General features: G+C 39.2%; 1 pseudogene; it reads left to right on the top strand.

The window, feature by feature from the left end:
• Positions 1-2,190: 2,190 nt before the first annotated feature.
• Positions 2,191-2,717, top strand: LOC140509286 (POU domain, class 5, transcription factor 1 pseudogene; annotated as a pseudogene).
• Positions 2,718-21,739: the final 19,022 nt, after the last annotated feature.

Below are 21,739 nucleotides of genomic sequence, written 5' to 3'. Positions count from 1 at the left end.
GTAAATGTATGTGTCACATACTTGAAATTCCAGGATCCAAATTGGCAGAGTGATCAGTAAATGTTCTTTCCCCCTCCCCTTGTTGACATTGAAAGAATCATCAAATATTTCCCCAGAAAAATCCTGGATCAGAGGGAACAGCAGAAGGTTCAAATGGCTTTGCAACACGAGAGGCTGGCAGAGGACCAGACCTGTCCCAGACAGCCCCACCTCAAGAACTGGGAGGAGATGTGGAGCCCCAGCGGGGTGGAACCTCTCAGCCACAAACACGAGGATCCCAGGAGTGCCTCAGCATTCCAGGGAAAACGGGAAGACACTAGGGCAGGTGGGATCACCAACAGCTGAGCTTGTCTTTGCTCTAGCTCAGTTGAGGAGATGTCACGAAGCCAGACAACCCCTCCCCCACACTTTACAAGCTAGTTCAAGGGCAAATCCACAGAAACCCAAAAATTCCTCACCCAGCCTCTGCTTTCTCACACCAGACAGCACAGAGCCAGGTTCTTTAGCTTCTAGAGGAAAGAACCAGAGGCCATAACATACAAAGCCTCAAGTTTTAGGCACAAGAACTGTGGAACAGAGCTCCTACTTTAAAAGTCAGGAAAAAGTGTTATTATCATGACTAAAAAGCAAAGCAGAAAAGAAAAGAGTATAGAATCCTTCTATGGGGACAAGGACTCCCATCTGAAACTTCAGAAGGGAAAATGAGCTGGCCCGAAACACAGAGACTTCTTGGAAGAGCTCAGGAAGGATTTTAAAACACAAATCAGAGACATAAAAGAAAAACTGGCCAATGATTTTAAAAATATGAAAAAAGAATTCACTGAAGAGAACATCTTCTTAAAAAAGAAAATTGGACAAACGGAAAAGAAAGTACAAAAACTAAGTGGTGAAAATAGTTCCTTAAAAGGAATAATTGGACAGATGGAAAAGGAGATGCAAAAGTTAACTGAAAAAATAATTTGATAAAAAATAAAATCAGGCAACTAGAAGCTAATGAATCTATGAGACATCAAGAATGAGTCAAACAGAAACTAATGAATGAAGGAATAGAAGAAAATGTAAAATATCTAACTGGAGATTTGAGGGGAACTGGGTGAGGATCTCTGAGCCCCAGAGGAGCTGATGCCCATGCTCTCTCCCTTAGTAGAGGATTGAGGGTCAGAGGAATGAAGTGACTTCTAAGGTACTGAGAAAAGGTTAAATTTGGGGGAAGGCAGTCCCATGGCTAGGGTGTAGGTAGACATTTAATTCATGAATTAACTAGAAGATACCTACTTGTGTGGGTGCTTGAGAAGTAGAGAGTCAGTTAATGGGGGAACAGATATCTGGTTCTCTGAATGAAGAATGAGGTTAGAGGGGAAACAAAGTCTGGCTTTTTGAGCACATTTCTGAAGAAGAGAAACAACTGTGTGGCATGCGAAGAGGACAAGATATAGTTAAGAGGAAATATTGGGTGGAGGAGAAAAATGAAGAAACCTATTGCAGATACCCTTATGAATGAATAGGAATGCAAATGAGATGTCTAGGTGACGTTAGACGCTGACTCAGTTCCTGCCTCATTTTCTCCCAATCCTCCTACCTGGAGCCAGGGCAAGGGTGGGGCAAGAGGTCAAGGCCAGGGTGGGTTGTATTGTGGAGGGAGGAATAGGATTGTCCTCTTTGCTCTCAATCCCTAAAACCCCACGTCAGGGTGTCCTGCTTCCCGGTGGCCAGATACCTGGCCCCTGAATATTTCTCGTCACCCCTGGGCTATGGGGCCGGGATTCGGAGCCTACTTGGAATTGACCTGACTTTCAAGGCCCACCCAGTGGGACTGGAGAGGGCGTGGAGAATGGCCCCATACCACCCTTGTGCAATATGCGGGGAAGGGATTTCAACTGTGAACCTCAGCCCAATGTGGAAGTGAAGGCCCAGGCTGCTCAGATCACAGTCCTTGATGGTAAAGTAGGACCCAGTGTAGAGAGCCCTTCCGAGGGCAGCTCCCCAACATCCTATGCCACTGCTAGAGTCACCAAGATTGAGCCGGTGGAGAGTGGAGAGAAGCAGCCAGAGGAGACCCCTTCCCCAGAGGAGCTGGAGCAGTTTGCCAAGGAGTTAAAGTGGAAAAGGATCACTCTGGGTTATACTCAGACTGATGTGGGCATCACCTTGGGAGCTTTCTTTGTCAAGGTTTTAACCGTACCACCATCTGTCCCTTTGAGGCACTACAGCTTAGCTTCAAGAACATGAGTAAGCTTCCACTGCTGATACAGAAGAGGCTAGAAGCTGCAGATGATAATGACCACCTTCAGGAGCTGTGCAAGGCTGAGACAGTCTTTCAACAAGCCAGAAAGAAGAAGCATACAAGCATTGAGAATGGAGTTTGGGGAAACCTGGAAACCATGTTTTTCCAGTGCCCCAAGCCCACAGTTCAGCAAATCAGCAATATTGCAGAGGAGCTGGGCCTTGAAAAAAATACAGTCCAGGTTTGGTTCAGTAAGCGGCATTAGAACGGCTAATGCAGCAATAGCAACCAATCTCAAGAAGATTTTGAGGCAACTGGTGCCTTCCTTTGTGGAACTATGCCTTTTCCCCTAGCTCCAGGCCCTCCATTCAATAATCCCAGTTATGGGGGTTCTCATTTCACCACTCTGTATTTCTCTGCTCCTTTCACAGAAGAGGATGCATATTCCTCTCTCCCTGTTACCCGTCTGGGCTCTACCATGCATTCAAGCTGAAGGTCTTAGCCCATCCTTGGGTAGAGGAAGTGAGAGATTAGTAGATGAGGAATCCAACAAACTGTTTTAACATCTGGCAGTGGTACGATTAAGCTCTCTGTATCCTGGGAGTATATAGGAACAGGCAAGGATGGGATTAATATTTCAGAGATTGAAAAATAAATTTTTTGAGGGGAATGTATGGGAGAGAAGTTGGGAAGTTTGCTGTTTGTTAGTTCCACATCTCTTTTATCTCTGACCTGTTAAAAAAAGCAATCTGAAAAGAAAAAATATCTAACTGGAAAAACAACAGACCTGGAAAACAGATCCAAGAGAGAAAACCTAAGAATTATTGGCATATCAAGAAATCATGACGAAAGAAAGAGCCTAGACAATGTCGTCCAAAAAATCAACTAGGAAAATTGCCCAGAAATTATAGAGGGCAAAATAGTTATCTAAATGATCCACCCTTCACCTCTTAAAGGGACCCTAAACTAAAATCAAACAGGGATACCACTGCCAAATCCCAGAACTATGAAGTGAAGGAGAAAATACTGCAGGCAGCCAGTAAGAAGCAATTCAAATATTGAGGAGCTCCAGTCAGGATCACACAGAACCTTGCAGCTTCTACATTAAAAGACTGAAGGAATAGTAACACGATATTCTCAAAAGCAAAGGAGCTGGGACAGCAACCAAGGATAAATTACCCAGGAAAGTGGAGCATAACACTTAAAAACATGGACTTTCAATGCAATGAGGGAGTTCCAGACATTCCTGATGAAAAGGCCAAAACTCAACAGAAAATGTGATCTTCAAATTCAGGTCTGAAGAGAGTCATAAAAAGGTAAACAGGGGGAAAAAAAAACTCTTGTTACTCCATATGAGCAAACTGTTTATATACCTATAAAGGAAGATGAAGATTGTTAATCTTGAGAATTGTATGTTTATTTGAAATGTAAAAGGAAGATACATACATAGAGGGAGTGGGTATTACCAACTGATATAATGACAACAAATGTGATTCAAAAGTGTGAAGGGATTTTAATGGGAGATGTGAAATGGAGGAGGCAGAAAAAAATAAATTTCCTCAAAGGAGGAGGCACAAAAATATATTACAGTCAAGGAAAAGAGGGGAGGGAGATGAGCACTGTTTGAGAGGTACTCTCATCTAATTGTATTTAAGGACAGAGCAAACTCAAGTATAGAAATGCAATTAGCTCTATAGGCAGTAGTAGGGGTAGGGAGATAGAAAATGGAGGGGAGGCTAAAAGGGAGGTAAAAACTAGCAAGGGGAAAGGGAATTAAAAAAGATAGGGTCGGAAAGAAGGGAGGGAAAACTGAGGGAGGCAGTGGTCAAAAATTAAAACTATTGTGGAGGGAAAGGGAAAAGGGAGAACTAAAAGCACAAACTAGTGGAAAGGAGGAAGGAAAGGTGCAGATAGTAATCATACCTGTAAATGTGAATGGAATGCAATCTCCCATAAAAGAGAGACAGACAGCAAAAATATGTTATTTACAAGAAACACTTCTGAAACAGAGAGATACACGTAGTGTAAATGCAAAAGATTGGAACAGAATATATTGTGCTTCATATGATGTAAAAAAGCAGGGTATCAATCCTAATGACAGACAAAGCAAAAGCAGAAATAGATCTAATCAAAAGTGATAAGGAAGGAAACTATATCCTACCAAAAGGTACTATAGGCAAAGAAGCAATATCAATACTAAACATATTTGCTCCAAGTGGTACAGCATCCGAATTCTTAGAGGAGAAGTTAAGGGAGTAAAAGGAAGAAATAGCAAAACTGTACTAGTGGTGTACCTCAACCTCCCCCTCTCCGAACTTCATAAAACTGACCTGAAAATAAAAAAGAAATAAGTTAAGGAGGTGGATAAAATTCTAGATAAGGTAGATATGATAGATCTCTGCAGAATACTGAATGGGGATAGAAAGAAATATAGCTTTTTCTCAGCGGTACATTGTACATATACAAACATTGACCATGTATTCATCCATAAAAACGTCACAATCCAGTGCAGAAAGGCATAGATAGTCAATGCATCCTTCTCAGATCATAATGCAATAAAACTTATATGTAACCAAAGGACAAGGAAACATAAAGCAAAAACTAAGTTGAAACTAAACAATCTAATCCTAAACAATGAGTAAAACAACCAAATAATCAACAAGTTCATTCAAGAGAATGACAATAATGAGAAAACTACCAAATTTTATGGAATCTTGAAAAAGCAGTTCTTAGGGGAAGTTTTTATCTTTGTGTTCCTACATGAATAAAATAGAGAAAGAGGAAATCACTAAATTAGGCATACAGGTGAAAAAGTTAAAAAAAGAACAAATTGAAAATCCTCCAGTAAATATCAAATTTGAAATAGTGAAAACCAAAGGAGAGATTAACAAAATTGAAATTAAGTAAATTATTGAGCTAATAAATAAATGAGTTGGTTTCATAAAAAGAACAATTAAATTGATAACACTTTGGTCGATTAGATCTAAAAAATAGGAAGAAATAAATCAAATAACCATTATCAAAAATGAAAAGGATGAGGAAATTAAAACATTAATTAGAAAATAATTTGTCCAACTCTATGCCGATACATTCGACCACCTAAAGAAATTTAAGGAATTAGAATAAGCAAAGAAGAAAGTAAATTATCATTCTTTGCAGATAATATGATGATATACTTACAGAATCACAGAGATTCAAAAAAAAAAAAACTCCTTGAAATAATAGACAAATTTGGCAAAGTTTTAGGTTAGAAAATAAACCCACTCCTATCATCTTCATTTGTATGTATTACTAACAAAGCCCAACAGCAAGAGATGGAAAGAGACATCCCATATAAAGCTACAGTAGACACTATGAAATATTTGAGAATCTACCTGCCATAGCAAATCCATGGAGTATACGAACCCAATTTGAAAATAATTTTCGAAGATGGAGGAGTAGAAAGATACACATATGCTAGTTCCTAACCCACAGCCCATAAAATATCTGTAAAGAAGAACTCCCAACAAGCTCTGGAGCAGCAGAAGCCACAGAAAAAGTGAGTGGAGGAGATTTCTGTTCCAAAGAGACCTGAAAAACTGACACAAAAGGTCTGTTGTGCACTGGAGCAGAGCCCAGCCCTGCCTCGGCCGCATGGCACCTAGAGGAGCAGATAAAAGCAGGCTACAGGGACAGAATGTCCAGCAGCAAAGCTTGTCCCTCCACCCACAGACGCCAAAGGTCAATGAGACGGTCTTTTCAGCTTGCTGAGAGGGGAGCGGGTGTCCCTATAACTCAGGCCCCCTCGGGAGGCAACAGTGGATGCAGCAGCAGACAGGGGCTCCCAAAGTAGGCAGGAGCTTGGATCCATTGTTGAAGGTCTCTGCATAAAACCACGGAGGAAACTAAGCCCTGTGTTGGGGCCCTGTCCCCATCTGAGCACCTGAACTTAACCTCACACTGAATAGCAGCGCTGCCCCTGGCCAAAGCCTTGAGGCTGAAAAGCGGCATTTAAATCTCAGCCCCCAAACACTAGCTGGGCAGATCTGGAGGCGCAGTGGGTGTGGAAAGGACATTCAGAAGTCAAGTAACTGGCTGGGAAACTGCCCAGAAAAGGGAAAAATAAAATAATATCATAGAAGTTTACTTTCTTGGGGAAGAGATATCTCCTCCTATTCTTTGAGATGAGGAAGAACAATGTTTACCATAAGGGAAAGACACAGAAATCAAGGCATCTGTATTCTGAACATCTAAAATAAATATTCAATGGGCTCAGGCCATGGAAGAGCTCAGAAAGGAATTCAAAAATCGTTAGAGAGGTGGAGGAAAAACTGGGAAGGAAAATGAGAGCGATGCAAGAAAAGCATGAAAAGCAGGTCAACATCTTGCTAAAGGAGACCCAAAAAAATGCTGAAGAAAATAACACCTTGAAAAATAAGCTAACTCAATTGGCAAAAGAGGTTCAAAAAGCCAATGAGCAGAAGAAGGCTCCAAAAAGCAGAATTAGCCAAATGGAAAAGGAGGTTCAAAAGCTCACTGAAGAAAATAGTTCTTTCAAAATTAGAATGGAGCAGATGGAGGCTAATGACTTTATGAGAAACCAAGAAATCACAAAACAAGACCAAAAGAATGAAAAAATAGAAGATAATGTTAAATAGCTCATTGGAAAAAACAACTGACCTGGAAAATAGATCCAGGAGAGACAATTTTAAAATTATGGGACTACCTGAAAGCCATGATCAAAAAAAGAGACTAGACATCATCTTTCATGAAATTATCAAGGAAAACTGCCCTGAGATTCTAGAACCAGAAGGTAAAATAAGTATCCAAGGAATCCACCAATCACCACCTGAAAGAGATTCAAAAAGAAAAACTCCTAGGAACATTGTGGCCAAATTCCAGAGTTCTCTGATCAAGGAGAAAATATTGCAAGCAGCTAGAAAGAAACAATTCAAGTATTGTGGAAATACAACCAGGATAACACAATATCTAGCAGCTTCTACATTAAGGGATCAAAGGGCATGCAATAGGATATTCCAGAAGTCAAAGGAACTAGGACTAAAACCAAGAATCACCTACCCAGCAAAACTGAGTATAATACTTCAGGGGAAAAACTGGTCTTTCAATGAAATAGAGGACTTTCAAGCATTCTTGATGAAAAGACCAGAGCTGAGGACAAAATTTGACTTTCAAATACAGGAATGAAGAAAAGCATGAAAAGCTAAACAGCAAAGAGAAGTCATAAGGAACTTTACTAAAATTGAACTGTTTACATTCCTACATGGAAAGCCAATATTTGTAACTCTTGATACATTTTTCAGTATCTGGACAGTTGGTGGGACTACACACACTCACACAGAGACGGAGAGCACAGAGTGTATTGAATAGGATGGGATAATATCTTAAAATCGTGAAATTAAGTGGTGAGAGAGAAATATATTGGGAGGAGAAAGGGAGAAAAGGAATGGGGCAAATTATCTCTCATAAAAGACACCAGCAAAAGACTTTTTAGTGGAAAAAGAGGGGAGGTGAGAGAAAAACATGAAGTTTACTCTCATCACATTTGACTAAAGAAAGGAATAAAATGCACACTCATTTTGGTATGAAAACCTATCTTGCAACACACCAAAGTGGGGGAGAACGGGATAAACAGGGTGGAAGGGATGATGAAAAGGAGGGCAATGGGAGGAGGGAGCAATTTGAAGCAAGCACTCTTGCGGAGGGAGAGTATCAAAAGAGAGAATCTAATCAATGGGGGTCAGGATGGGATGGGGGGAAATATAGTTAGTCTTAGACAACACGACTATTATGGAAGTCATTTGCAAAACTACACAGATATGGCCTATAATGAATTGCTTGCCTTCCCAAAGGGAATGGGTGTGGAGAGAGGGATGAAGAGAAGTTGAAACTCAAAGTTCTAGGAAAAACTGCCCTACAGGACAAAAGAGAAGATGGGGACAAGGGAATTGAAGGATAGTAGAAGAGAGGGCAAATTGGTGATAGAGGCAATTAGAATGGTCAGTGTTTTAGGGGTGGGGGAAGAGGACAAATGGGGAAAAAATTTGGAACCCAAAATTTTGTGAAAATGAATGTTAAAAGTTAAATAAATTAATAAAAAAAAGAAAATACTTTTCGCACAGTCAAATCTAAGTAAGTGGGAAAACATCAGTTGCTCTTGGGTGGACCAAGCCAAAATAATAAAAATGTCAATTATACCTAAATGAATTTACTTATTCAGTGCCATAGCAATCAATCTATCAGAAAATTATTTTGTGGAGCTAGAAAAAATAAAACAATTTCATCTGGAAGAAAAAAAGTCAAGGGAACTAATGAAAAGAAATACTGGAGAAAGTGGTCTAGCTCTACGAGATCTCAAATTGTGCTATAAATCAGCAATTATAAAAGCCACTTGGTACAGGCTAAGAAACAGGAGAATAGGTTAGGTACCCAAGACACAACTGTCAAAAATCTACTGTTTGATAAATCCAAGGACCCCAACTTCTGGCCTAATAACTCACTATTTGACTATAATTCCTGGGAAAACTGGATAATAGTGTAGTGCAAATTAGGTATAGACCAATACCTGGCACCATACAAAAGAATAATTTCCAAATGGGAACATGAACTAAGGATAAAGTTTGATACTTAAAAAAAAGTAGTGGAGGAAGGAATAGTGTATTTATCAGATTTATGAAGTGGATATTTGAGTAAACAAGAGATAGAAAAGTTTATGAAATGCAAAACTGCTAATTTTGATTACATTAAGTTGAAAAGTTTTTGCACAAAGAAACCTAATGCAACCAAGATTAGGAGGGAAGCAGAAAACTGGGAAATAATTTTTGCAACTAGTGTTTGTGATAAAGCACTCATTTCTAAAATATATAGAGAAGTGAGTCAAATGCAGAAGAACTCATGTCATTCCCCAATTGATAGATGGTCAACGGATACGAACAGGAAGTTTGCAAAGGAAGAAATCAAAACTATTTATCGTCATATGAAAATAAATGCTCTAAATCACTAGTTTAGAGGGATGCAATTCAAAACATCTGTCTGATAAATGGAGAAAATTTGGGAAAGTTGGAAGTATTATTCATTGTTGGTGTAACTGTGAGCTGATTCAACCATTCTACACAATTTCGATCTACTCTCAAAGGGCTACAAAATGTGAATACCCTTTGACCCAGCAATTCCGCTTCTAGCACTGCGTCCCCAAGAGATCATGAAAATGGGAAAGGGTCCCTCATGGACAAAAATATTTACAGCAGCACTCTTTGTTTTGACCAAAAACGGGAAACCAAGGGGATGTCCATAAATTGGGGAATGGCTGAATTAATTGTGGTATAATAATATAATGGAATACTATTTTGCTATAAGAAGTGATGAACAGGGAAACTTCAGACAGTCCTGGAAATACTTATGAATGAACTGCTGGTGAGCAAAAGGAGCAGAACCAGGAGAACTTTATACAAAGAAATAACAATAGATTGTGAAATTTTTTTGGTTAACAGAACATTGTTGCAATACAAGACCTTAAAGCCCAATGGTCTCTTAAGGCAAACTGCTTTCTATATCCACAGAAAGAGCTATGGAATTCGATTGCAGAATGTAGCAGATCATTTTGTTTTGTATTACGTTTTAGTTTGCATTCTGATTTCCCCCATTCATTTTAATTCTTCTATGCAACAAGACAACGGTGAAAATGCATTTAATAGGAATGTATGTGTAGAACCTATATAAAAGTGTATGCTGTCTCAAGGAGGGAGTGGGCAAGTGGGAGTAAAGAACATGAGGGAGGGGAAGAAATCTAAGATATATTGAAGTGATTGTAGAACACTGAAAACAAATAAAATATTAATTGAAAGTCAAAAAAAAGAAAATTGTTGCATTGTAGTATAATTTGAGTTCTGGTACTTGTTTCCATTTCTTTTCATTAATTCTAAGAGATTTATGACCTTCTTTGCTTTCTTATAATTTAAAAAAATCTACTTCAAGAAGGTTATCCTTTAATAGTTTGAGTGGTATTATACTGCATAAGTAAATTAATGTAGGTACTAAGGTCATTTTAATTAGTGACATCCTACCAAGGAGTATTTATCATTTTACCAACGATTTTGGCCTATCTTTATTTCTGGGGTGGGGTGGGTAAAATTTTACAGTAGTATTTAGATTGTTCTTATTCTTTATTTTCTAATGTAGGAAACATTTATTAATTTCCTACATATAGTAGGCACTGTGCTAATCCCTGGGAATAAAATGTATAAAACAAAAAGCAAAATAATGAGTGTCCTTACTACACTTAGAATAAAGGGGAAGACAACACATAAAAGAGTCAAAAAGTGATGGAGAAATACAAACACCAGGGATTACCTGGCAGGGGGCATATCATTCTATGATGTTGAGATCATACGTAGAATCACATGCTCATTGGTTGACTTCAAAATTTTTATATATTCTATAGTAATATTAAAAGAAATATCAATTCAAGCCCTCATTCTTGGCATAGATCTAACCTGGAATTAGTCTATAATACTTGTTACACACATATTTACATATATAAATACATATGCAATTGTAGGTATCTATGTGTGTATATGTATATGTGTGTATATTATTATTATTAACCCTGTTACTAATTTTTCATTTGAAATTTCTGCATCAATCTTTTTTAGATAGAGTGATGTATACTTTTATTTTTCTTTATTGTTCTGACTATGTATCAAGACCACATTTGTGTCATAGATAGAATTCACCAGGAGTTTCCCCTTATCAATTTTTGCAAACAGGGTTATATAGAAGTAAAATGAATTATTCTGGAAACAAAGGCTCCGTGATCACATGGTGCTTTTCACCATGTTATATTGGTTTCTGGAGTCTCTTTTATCCTTGATATTTTATGAATCTTGAACCAACGCTTGTTTTTGGCCTTTAAGACCTTCCATAATCTTGTACCCCTTTACATTATAGCTTTGTTTCGTATTATTCACCACCATTTACTCTATACTCTAGTTAAACTTGATTATTCTATGACCCCAAATATTCTCACCTTTTTTTTTCCCTCGGCCTTTTTCACACTGTTCTCTGTCTCATGAATATTCTCTTTACAACCCCATTTCTTACTGCATTTCCAGGATCTTTTACCCACAACTCAATTTCCACCTTCCCTGATCTAGCTGGTTGATAATCCTCTTTTCCTCCCTCAGAACTCAAATTGTATGTTGTTTTCCACTTTAAGGTCCATGAGATCAGTTACTGTAAAATATAATGTGCACAACATTGTAGCTTTTACTAAATATTTGCTATTACTAACAATTTTAGCCATTAAACTTATGAATAAAATACATTTAGTTTTACACAATGTGTTTTTGGCAGAGCTAGAAATAGACCTCAAGCTTCCAGATTCTTAGACCAGAACCTTCTATAGGAAGAAATGATTGAAGAGAGGGAATATTTGATCTTTTCTTTCATCTTATTTGGCTTCAGGATGGAATAGCATACACTGTCTATTGAGTATGGATATCTTTCTTACCCTATAAGAAAGCAGAAAGGAATGGAATAAGAGAGGGAAGGATAATAGAAGGGCTGCAGATTGGGGGAAGAGGGAGTCAGAAGCAAAAAGAGAGAGAAAGTGAGACTGGTGACCTTGCACAGCCCTCCCTCACTCAAAACAAAGTCAAGGAAACGTCATGTCATCATATCCCTGACGTCATTGTCTTATTAGAAAACAAAGGACAGACATAACAGTCAGAAGTAAACACATTGGTAGAAGGACAGGGTCAAAGAGAGTGTAGAATAAATGAAGGGCAGGAAAGGATAGTGAGACATATAGACTTTCACATGACAATCATGGAATTTTTTTTTCATGGCCACACATGTATAACTTTTAATGAATTGCTTGTTATCTCAATTTGGGTGGGTGGAGAGGGGGGAAGAGAGAGAATGTAGAATTCAGAGCTTTTAAAACAAATGTTAGAAGTGTTTGCTTTGTGTGAGTGTGTGTGTGTGTGTGTGTGTGTGTGCATAATCCCTCCATCTACACACATACTAAGAAACTTTCAAGAGTTAGAAATATTATCTTTTTATGTAGAAATGTAAACAGTTCAACTTTAATGAATCCCTTATGATTTCTCTTTCCTGTTTATCTATTCATGCTTCTCCTCATCCTTGTGTTTGACAGTCAAATATTCTATTCAGTTCTGGTCTTTTCATCAAGAATGCCTCAAAGTCCTCCATTTCTTTGAATAAACATATTTCCCCTGAAGTCTTATATTCAGTTTTACTGGGTAGGTAATTCTTTGTTTTAATCCTAGTTCCTTTGACTTCTGGAATATCATATTCTAAGACCTTCAATCCCTTAATGGAGAAGCTACTAGATCTTGTGTTAACCTGATTGTATTTCCACAATAGTCGAATTGTTTCTTTTTAACTGATTACAATATTTTCTCCTTAACCTAGGAACTCTAGAATTTTGCCATAATATTCCTAGGAGTTCCTCTTTTTGGATCTCTTTCAGGAGGTGATCTATGAATTCCTTCAATATTTATTTTACCCTCTGGTTCTAGAATATCAGGGCGGTTTTCATTTGTTAATTCATGAAAGATGATGTCTAGGTTCTTCTTTTGATCATGGCTTTGAGGTAATTCCTATAATTTTTAAATTGTCTCGTATTTTCTAGGTCAGTTTTTTTTCTAATGAGATATTTCATATTATCTTCTATTTTTTCATTCTTTTCCCTTTGTTTTTTGATTTCTTGGTTTCTCATAAAATTATTAATTTCCATCAGCTCCATTCTTATTTTTAAAGAGCTATTTTCTTCAGTGAGCGTTTCAAAATCCTTTTCCATTTGGATAATTCTGCTTTTTAAAACATTCTTCTCCTCACTGACTTTTTGGAACTCTTTTGCAAATAGAATTAGTCTATTTTTAAAGGTGTTATATTGTTCAGCATTTTTGGCTTCTCCTTTACCAAATTGTTGATTCCCTTTTCATTAATTTCTTGCATCACTCTCATTTCTCTTCCCAATTTTTCATCCACCTCTCTTACTTGATTTTCAAAATCCTTTTTGACTTCTTCCATTGCCTGGGACCATTGCATATTTCTTTTCCTTTTTTCAAATTAATTTTATATTCAGTGTTCAACAATCACTACCATATAAATTAGATTTTTTTCCTTTCCCTCCCCCCATCTTCTACCTCCCTCCCCGAGATGGCTCACAAATTTATATAGATTCTACACTTACCCTCTTATTAAATACATTTTCACCATAGTCATGCTGTACGGAAGAATTAAAATGAATGGGAGAAATCATATAACAAACCAAAACATAATACAAAAGAAAATGATCTCCTACATTCTAATTGAATTCCATAGTTGTTTCTCTGGATGTGGAAGGTATTTTGCCTTAAAAGACAATTGGAAATTTTTTAAGGCCTTGCATTACAATGACGTTCCAAGTCTACTGGAAAAAGCTCTTGCACACTGTGGTCGTTGCTGTGCACAAAGTATCTGGCTCCTTTCGCTCAGCATCAGATCATATGAGTCTTTCCAGGCCTCCCTGAAGTCTTCCTGTTCATCATTTCTTATAGCACAATAGTATTCCATTACATTAGTGTACCGTAATTATTCAGCCATTCCCCAATTGATGGGCACCCCTTTGATTTCCAGTTTTTCACCACTACAAGGAGTGCTGCTATATTTTTGTACATATGTGACCCTTTCCCATTTTTATGATCTCTTGGGCATACAATACTAGAAACAGTATTGTTGCATCAAATAATTTTGTAGTACTTTGGGCAGAGTTCCAAGCTGTCCTCCAGAATGGCTGGATGAGCTCACAGCTCCACCAACAGTGAATTTGTGTTCCAAATTTTCCACATCTTCTCCAACATTTATCATCTTCCTGTTCTGTCATATTAGTCACTCTCCTCTAATCTGTAACAATTTAGAGCACTTTTTCATATGACTATAGATAGCTTTAATTTCTTCCTCTGAAAACTGCCTGTTCATATCCTTTGAGCATTTTTCAATTTCGGAATGACTTGCACATTTGTTGTTTTCTAAGTCAATATGCAGCCTGCAAGGATCCGTTCTACTTTAGTTTGACACCACAGAGGTTGAGTATAGGTAGGAGAGGGTGAAAAAGACTGGAGACGGTGAAACTAATCAGAATTTTATTGCAAAAATTCAGGCAAAAGGGGATGAGAGCTTGGTTAGTGCTTGTGACTGCATGAAGTGGAGAAAGGGGGAGAATGTGAGAGAAATTGTGGAAGCAGATGTCACAAGACATCATTTGAATGAAAATGGAGAGGATGGGGTGAGTAATATTGAAAAAGTTAAGGGTAACTCCATGGAAAAGTGAAAAGTCAAGGTTGTGAGCCTGGAAACCAGGAAGGATGGAGGTGTGCTAGACCCCCTGCCCTTCCTAAAAAGATCACTGGATTTGTAAGAGTGGGACGTGGTTTGATATCCCAGCTCTGCCTCATATTACCTGAACAATCTGAGATAAGGTGAAATAGATTCTCTGGGCCTAAATTTACTCATCTGCAAAATGGTGGTGGAGTGGGTCTGGGTTGGACAAGAGGACCCTTGCACCTCCAAGTCTACGATGCTGTGAACATAATTGGGATGAAGGATGTGCTTAGAGAAAGACAATGGTTTCAACTTTGGGACTGTTTTAGAGTTCTCAGTCACAAAAGCATCTAAGACAAATAAAGATTATAGACAGGGACAGTTCAATTTCATGCAGGAGAGACAGGCAGCTTCCTCAGTGAAAAGATCAGAAGGAAAATTTCCCCCAGCAAGAACTCTCCAAGTATGAGTTAAAAGACAAATACCCCTGAGAGGAGAAAGGAGATAGGAATTATGCCTATCAGCAACTAACACCGCAGTATGAATTACTTTATCAGACACCTTCTCCTCTCAGTGGAGATCAAGGCAGTCTAGGGGAAAGGACATTTGTATAGGAAGTATGACTTTTTAGAACCTGCTAGGAGAAAAGAGCAAGCAGCAGAAGTAAAGGAAAGGTGAAGAAGAGGACATTGGAGTCAAATTTCATTATCTTTACAATTTTGCATAGGACCAGTGCTGAATGTAGAAGTGAAGTCAGGAAAACAAGAGGCAATACAGAAAATATTAGTGATTTCAGGAGACTCACTTTGGATTAAAAGTTACAAAATGAAGTTAACTTAAATATCTTTTTTTCTCCATAAGAGTTCCTAAAGCAACATTCTTGTAAATGGGGATTGCCATCCTCCCTCCCTCCAGATTAATGCACAGTGCACGTGAGAAGACATAATAAGGAACAAAGAAGAACGGGAGATAAATGTCATCAAAGATATGATTGAAAAAGATGGACTGAACTGATAGGGATAATCAATCAGCGAATGGCTCCAGAGTTGCACTGGTGTCTTCACAAGGTCAAGAGGATGCCACAAAAACCCTTGAGAATGTTGAGGGAGCGTTCTGTGATGAAATTATGGAAATATAAACAAGAGTTCCACACTGAGCAGATATAGATGGATTTCATTATGCATCACTATAGGAAGATCCTACACCAGCGAGATCACAAATCCACTTGAGATCCTGATATTAGAGTTGCTCAAATATCTACATGGAGAGAAGAAAAAGATGAAATTCTGGCCTTTTTTGCCCTCAATGCAAGGGGCAAAAAAGCATGAAATGTTGAAAGAGGAAAAGTTTAAAAATCTCTTGCCTAATATGACAATAATCCTGCTATGCTTTCAAATTCAATCTTCTTAACTTTTGGCACATGTTCAAATACATGACTGTCAAAATACGCTATCACCCTTCTGAAGATCCTGGAGAACAGGAACACTAATACGTAACTTTCTTCATTCACCATTATTCTTTACAAAACACTTAGTTCTGGGACAAAGGAAACTAGTGTCAAATTACTTCTGAGATAATAATAACAGAAGAACAAGCAGAGGTAGAAAACAAGAATTGCATGTTGAGAAATATTTGGGAGACGAAGGGATGATGGAAAAACCTTTACCAGGTGGTCACCTTTTCCAATTCTTTCTGCATATACTGTGTGAATACTGTAAGCTCTTTGGAATACAGAACAGTTGGTCGGCCTACAATTTAGTGGAAAAGAGAGAGAAATTCCTAGAAATAGGGGGAGAGAAGAAGGAAAGAGGAGAAAGAAAGGGAGAGGGAGAAAGAGAGACAGAGAGAGAGAGAGAGAAAGAGAGAGAAAAAGTGAGGAGGGGAAGGGGAAGAGAGAGGGAGGGATGGAGGGAGGGAAAAGAACCCTTTAGAATATTTTTTTTTAAAAAATTTATTTATTTAAAGTTTCAACATTCATTTCCACAAAATTTTGGGTTCCAAATTTTCTCCCCATTTCTCCCTTCTCCCACCCCAAAACGCCAAAAATTCTAAGGGCTCTCACCAATCTGCCCTCTCTTCTAACATCCCTCCTTTCCCTTATCCTTATCTTCTCTTTTGTCCTGTAGGGCAAGAAAACTTTCTACACCCCATTTTCTGTATTTCTCATTTCCTAGTTGTAAGAACAATACTCAACAGTTGTTCCTAAAATTTTGAGTTTCAACTTCTTTTCATCTCTCTATCACCACCCATTCCCTTTGGGAAAGCAAACAATTCAATATAAGCCATATCTGTGTAGTTTTGCAAATGAATTCCATAATAGTTATGTTGTGTAAGACTAACTATATTTCCCCGCATCCCATCCTGACCCCCATTGCATCTATTCTCTCTTTTGATCCTGTCCCTTCCCAAGAGTGTTGACTTCAAATTGCTCCCTCCTTCCACTGCCCTCCCTTCCATTATCCCCCCCACCCTGCTGATCCCCTTATCCCCCACTTTCCTGTATTGTAAGATAGGTTTTCATACCAAATGAGTGTGCATTTTATTCCTTCCTTTAGTGGAATGTGATTAGAGTAAACTTTATGTTTTTCTCTCACCTCCCCTCTTTTTCCCTCCAATGAAAAGTCTTTTGCTTGCCTCTTTTATGAGAGATAACTTGCCTCATTCCATTTCTCCCTTTCTCCTCCCAATATATTTCTCTCTGACTGTTTAATTTCATTTTTTTAAAGATATGATCCCATGCTATTCAATTCACCCTGTGCTCTGTGTGTGAGTGTGAGTGTGTGTGCAATCCCACCAACTACCCAGACAATGAAAAAAGTTTCAAGAGGTATAAATGTTGTCTTTCCATGTAGGAATGTAAATAGTTCAACTTTAGTAAGTCTCTTGTGATTTCTCCTTTCTGTTTACCTTTCCATGCTTCTCTTGATTCTTGCATTTGAAGGTCAAATTTTCTTTTTAGGTCTGATCTTTTCATCAAGAATGCTTGAAAGTCCTCAATTTCATTGAAAGACCAATTTTTCCCCTGAAGTATTATACTCAGTTTTGCTGGGTAGGTGATTCTTGGTTTTAGTGCTAGTTCCTTTGACTTCTGGAATATCATATTCCACACCCTTCGATCCCTCATCTTGTGTTATCCTGATGGTATTTCCACAGCACTCGAATTGTTTCTTTCTAGCTGCTTGCCATATTTTCTCCTTGACTTGTGAACTCTGGAATTTGGCCACAATGTTCCTAGGAGTTTCTCTTTTTGAATCTCTTTCAGGAGTTGATCAGTGGATTCTTCCAGTATTCATTTTGCCCACTGGTTCTGGAATATCAGGGCAGTTTTCCTTGATAATTTCATGAAAGATGATGTCTAGGCTCTTTTTTTGATCATGGCTTTCAGGTCGGCCCATAATTTTTAAATTGTCTCTCCTGGATCTATTTTCCTGGTCAGTTGGTTTTCCAAATAGATGTTTTACATTATCTTCCATTTTTTCATTCTTTTGGTTTTGTTTTGTGATTTCTTGCTTTCTCATAAAGTCATTAGCCTCCATCTGTTCCATTCTAATTTTTAGAGAACTGTTTTCTTCAGTGAGCTTCTGAATCTCCTTTTCGATTTGGCTATTTCTGCTTTTGAAAGCGTTCTTCTCCTCATTGGCTTTTTGAACTTCTTTTGCCATTTGAATTAGGGTATTTTGAAAGGTGTTATTTTCTTCAGCATTTTTTGGGGTTCTCCTTTAGCCAGGTGTTGACATGTTTTTCATGCTTTTCTTGCATCTCTCATTTCTCTTCCCAGTTTTTCCTCCATTTCTCTTACCTGATTTTCAAAATCCTTTTTGAGCTCTTCCATTACCTAATACTATTGGATATTTATTTTGGATATTTAGGATACAGAAGCCTGATGGTAAGCATTGTTCTTCTTCATCCGAAAAGATGGGAGAAGATATCTGTTCAACAAGAAAGTAACCTTCTATGGTCTTTTTTCCCCCTTTTTGCACATTTTTCCAACCAGTTACTTGGGTTTTTCAAGATCAGGGTACACTCTGGGAATCTGTAAAATCTCAGTTCTTCCAAGGTGGCACAATCAAGCGCATACACTGGTGTGGGAGCTGGCAGGGATTTTTAGGCCCAGAATATTAGCACAGTTTCCTTTCCACAGCCACCTGACCTCCAGTTCTACCAAGCCAACACTGGGGGGCTGGGATTCAGTCCAGATGAGGCGGCAGGGCCAGCATTCAATATGATGCAAAGATCAGATCCCTCAGGGCCTCTACACAGGGCTGAGGTAATAATTAGCTCCTCAGTGGCCCCAGGGGGTTTTACCATACAACAATGGATGCAGAGACGGTACATGCTGCTGTGTGGCTTCTGTGGCTGCTAATGCTGCCAGTGCTATGGGAAGGCCCTTCTTCCTTCCTGGCCAGCTAAAAAAACCGCATCACTGACCTTTGGCACCTATGGGTTAAGAGATCTGCTAACCTACTGCTGCTGCTGGGACTGGAAATCTGGGACTGGAGATTTCCACTCCAAGGTGTCTTGCTCCCAGAGTCATACCTTGACATGCAGGCCAACACTGGGCTGGGCTCTGCACTTCGCTCTGCATCCAGTGCTACCAACATTTCATGTGAGCCTTTCAGGTCACCCTAGGCTGGAAATTTCCACTTTGTTGCTCTCCCCTTCTGCTGCTCCAAAATTTGGTAAGAGTCCCTCTCTACCAGTATTTTATGGCTGTGTAGGGAGAGTTTGCATTTTTGTGTCTTTCTACTCCGCCATCTTGGCTCCACCCACCCAAGTAATGGAAAGCATTGTGAAATGCAGAATGAGTAACTGATTACATGTAATTAAAAAGGTTTTGAACAAACAAAACCAATGCAACCAAGATTTGAAGACAAGCACAAAGCGGGGTGTGGAACTAAGATGGCGGAGTAGAAAGACGCACATACACATAGCTCCGAACCCAAAACCAATAGAAGATCTGTAAAAAGGAATTCAAAGCTAATTCTAGAGCAACAGAGGCCATAGAACAGTGGAGTGAAGGAGATTTCCGTTCCAGAGGGACCTGCAAACCTCTCCCAAAAGGTCCTCCACACTGCAGACTGGGCGCCGGGACTGGGAGCCCAGCACAGCCCTGCCGCGCCCGCAGCATCGAGAGGAGCAGATTCGAGCAGGCTTCAGAGACAGAATCTCCAGCAGCTGCGCTGGTCCCTCCACCCACAGGTGACAGGGGTCAGTGAGAGGGTCTCTTTGGTTGGTCGAGAAAGGGAGTGGGGTGCCCCCATACCTCAGGCCCCATCGGGAAGCAGCAGCTGAGGCAGAGGCAGCAGCAGACCAGGGCTCCCCAAGCAGGCAGGAGCCTGGATCCATTGTTGAAGGCCTCTGTATAAAACCCCTGAGGGAACTGAGCCTGAGAAGCGGCCCTGCCCCCACCTGAGCACTTGAACTTAATCTCACATTGAATAGTACCCCTGCCCCCCCCCAAAAGCCCTGAGGCTGGGAAACAGCGTTTGAATCACAGACCCCAAGCTCTGGCTGGGAGGATGAGGAGGCGAGGTGGGTGTGAGGAGAATATTCAGAGGTCAAGTCACTGGCTGGGAAAATGCCCAGAAAAGGGAAAAGAAATGAAACTATAAAAGTTTACTTTCTTGGTGAACAGGCATTTCCTCCCTTTCTTTCTTATGAGGAAGAACAATGCTTACCATCAGGCAAAGACATAGAAGTCAAGGCTTCTGTATCCCAGCCCACCCAGTGGACTCAGGCCATGGAAGAGCCGAACAAGAATTTTGAAAATCAAGTTAGAGAGGTGCAGGAAAAACTGGGAAGAGAAATGAGAGACAAGCAAGAAAAGCATGAACAGCATGTCAGCACCCTGTTAAAGGAGACCCAAAAAAATGCTGAAGAAAATAACACCTTGAAAAATAGGCTAACTCAATTAGCAAAAGAGGTTCAAAAAGCCAATGAGGAGAAGAATGCTTACAAAAGCAGAATTAGCCAAATGGAAAAGGAGATTCAAAAGCTCACTGAAGAATATAGTTCTTTCAAAATTAGGATGAAACAGGTGGAGGCTAATGACTCTATGAGAAACCAAGAAATCACAAAACAAAACCAAAAGAATGAAAAAATGGAAGATAATGTGAACTATCTCATTGGAAAAACAACTGACCTGGAAAATAGATCCAGGAGAGACAATTTAAAAATTGTGGGCCTACCTGAAAGCCATGATCAAAAGAAGAGCCTAGACATCATCTTTCATGAAATTATCACGGAAAACTGCCCTGAGATTCTAGAACCAGAGGACAAAATAAGTATTCAAGTAATCCACAGAACACCGCCTGAAAGAGATCCAAAAAGAGGAATTCCTAGGAACATTGTGGCCAAATTCCAGAGTTCGCAGGTCAAGGAGAAAATATTGCAAGCAGGTAGAAAGAAACAATTCAAGTATTGTGGAAATACAATCAGGATAACACAAGAACCAGCAGCTTCTACATTAAGGGATCAAAGGGTGTGGAATATCATATTGCAGAAGTCAAAGGAACTAGGAATAAAACCAGGAATCACCTACCCAGCAAAACTGAGTATAACACTTCAGGGGAAAAATTGGTCTTTCAATGAAATAGAGGACTCTCAAGCATTTTGATGAAAAGACCAGAGCTGAAAAGAAAATTTGACTTTCAAACACAAGAATGAAGAGAAGCATGAAAAGATGAACAGAAAAGGAAAGTCATAAGGGACTTACTAAAGCTGAACTGTTTACATTCCTACATGGAAAGACAATATTTGTCACTCTTGAAACTTTTCAGTATCTGGGTACTGGGTGGGATTACACACACACACATGCACACACGCACACACACATAGAGACAGAGTGCACAGAGTGAATTGAAGGGGATGGGATCATATCTTTAAAAAAATGAAATCAAGCAGTGAGAGAGAAATATATTGGGAGGAGAAAGGGAGAAATGGAATGGGGCAAATTATCTCTCCTTTTATAAAACAGGCAAGCAAAAGACTTATTAGTGGAGGGATAAAGAGGGGAGGTGAGAGAAAAACATGAAGTTTACTGTCATCACATTCCACTAAAGGAAAGAATAAAATGCACACTCATTTTGGTATGAATACCTATCTTACAATACAGGAAAGTGGGGGATAAGGGGATAAGCAGGGTGGAGGGAGGATGGAAGGGAGGGCATGGGGAGGAGGGAGCAATTTGAT

Source organism: Notamacropus eugenii, chromosome 5 (assembly GCF_028372415.1).
Source record: "Notamacropus eugenii isolate mMacEug1 chromosome 5, mMacEug1.pri_v2, whole genome shotgun sequence".
Taxonomy (NCBI): domain Eukaryota; kingdom Metazoa; phylum Chordata; class Mammalia; order Diprotodontia; family Macropodidae; genus Notamacropus; species Notamacropus eugenii.
Note: the sequence above shows the minus strand (reverse complement) of the source record. Positions and strands in the feature narration are given on the sequence as shown.